We start from the raw sequence: 2,061 nt of genomic DNA on the forward strand, positions 1-2,061 counted from the left end.
TAGAGGTGTTTATAGTATTCTCTGATGGTAGCTTGTATTTCTGTGGAATTGGTGGTGATATCTCCTTTATCATTTTTTATTTTGTCTATTTGATTCTTCTCTCTTTTCTTCTTTATTAGTCTTGCTAGTGGTCTATCAATTTTGTCGATCTTTTCAAAAAACGAGCTCCTGGATTCATTGATTTTTCAAAGGGTTTTTATGTCTCTATCTCCTTCAGTTCTGTTCTGATCTTAGTTATTTCTTGCCTTCTGCTTGCTTTTGAATTTGTTTTCTCTTGCTTCTCTAGTTCTTTTAATTGTGATGTTAGGGTGTCGACTTTAGATCTTTCCTGCTTTCTCTTGTGGGCATTACAGCTATAAATTTCCCTCTACACATTGCTTTAAATGTGTTCCAGAGATTCTGGTACGTTGTGTCTTTGTTCTCATTGGTTTCAAAGAACTTATTTATTTCTGCCTTCATTTCGTTATTTACCTAGTAGTCATTCAGGAGCAGATTGTTCAGTTTCCATGTAGTCATGCGGTTTTGAGTGAGTTTCTTAATTTTGAGTTCTAATTTGATTGCACTGTGGTCTGAGAGACAGTTTGTTGTGATTTCTGTTCTTTTACATTTGCTGGGCAGTGCTTTACTTCCAACTATGTGGTCAATTTTGGAATAAGTGCAATGTGGTGCTGAGAAGAACGTATATTCTGTTGATTTGGGGTGGAGACTTCTGTAGATATCTATTAGGTCCGCTTCGTGCAGAGCTGAGTTCAAGTCATGGATATCCTTGTTAACCTTCTGTCTTGTTGATCAGTCTGATATTGACAGTGGGGTGTTAAAGTCTCCCACTATTATTGTGTGGGAGTCTAAGTCTCTTTATACGTCTCTGAGGACTTTCTTTATAATCTCAATGTTTCTGTATTGGCTGCGTATATATTTAGGATAGTTAGCACTTCCTGTTGAATTGATCCCTTTACCATTATGTAATGGCCTTCTTTGTCTCTTTTGATCTTTGTTGGTTCAAAGTCTGTTTTATCAGAGACTAGGATTGCAACTCCTGCTTTGATTTTTTGCTTTCCATTTGCTTAGATATCTTCCTCCATCCCTTTATTTTGAGCCTGTGTGTGTCTCTGCATGTAAAAACGGGTCCTGACTCTTTATCCAATTTGCCATTCTGTGTCTTTTAATTGGAGTGTTTAGCCCATTTACATTTAAGGTTAATATTTTTATGTGTGAATTTGATCCTGTCATGATGTTAGCTGGTTATTTTGCCTGTTAGTTGATGCAGTTTCTTCCTAGCATCGATGGTCTTTACAATTTGGCATGTTTTTGCAGGCTGGTACTGGTTGATCCTTTCCATGTTTTGTGCTTCCTTCAGGAGCTCTTGTAGGGCAGGACTGGTGGTGAAAAAAATCTCTCAGCATTTGGTTGTCTGTAAAGGATTTTATTTCTCCTTCACTTATGAAGCTTAGTTTGGCTGGATATGAAATTCTGGGTTGAATGTGGCTGGGCGAGGGTGTTCATGCTTGTAATCCCAACACGTTGGGAGGCCGAGGCGGGCAGATCACGAGATCAAGAGATGCAGACCATCCTGGCTAACATGGTGAAACCCCGTCTCTACTAAAAATACAAAAAAAATTAGCCGGGTGTGGTGGCAGGTACCTGTAGTCCCAGCTACTCAGGAGGCTGATGCAGTAGAATGGCGTTAATCTGGAAGGTGGAGCTTGCATTGAGCCTATATTGTGCCACTGCACTCCAGCCTGGGCGACAGAGCAAGACTCCATCTCAAAAAAAAAAAAAAATGTAGGTTGAAAATTATTTTCTTTAAGAAAGTTGAATATTGGCCCCCACTCTCTTCTGGCTTGTAGAGTTTCTGCCGAGAGATCCGCAGTTAGTCTGATGGGCTTTCCTTTGTGGGTAACCTGATCTTTCTCTCTCACTGCCCTTAACATTATTTCCTTCATTTCAACCTTGGTGAATCTGACAATTATGTGTCTTGGGGTTGCTCTTCTTGAGGAGTATCTTTGTGGTGTTCTCTGTATTTCCTGAATATGAATGTTGGCATGCCTTGCTAGGTTGGGG

Source organism: Mandrillus leucophaeus, unplaced genomic scaffold (assembly GCF_000951045.1).
Source record: "Mandrillus leucophaeus isolate KB7577 unplaced genomic scaffold, Mleu.le_1.0 Scaffold755, whole genome shotgun sequence".
Classification (NCBI taxonomy): Eukaryota; Metazoa; Chordata; class Mammalia; order Primates; family Cercopithecidae; genus Mandrillus; species Mandrillus leucophaeus.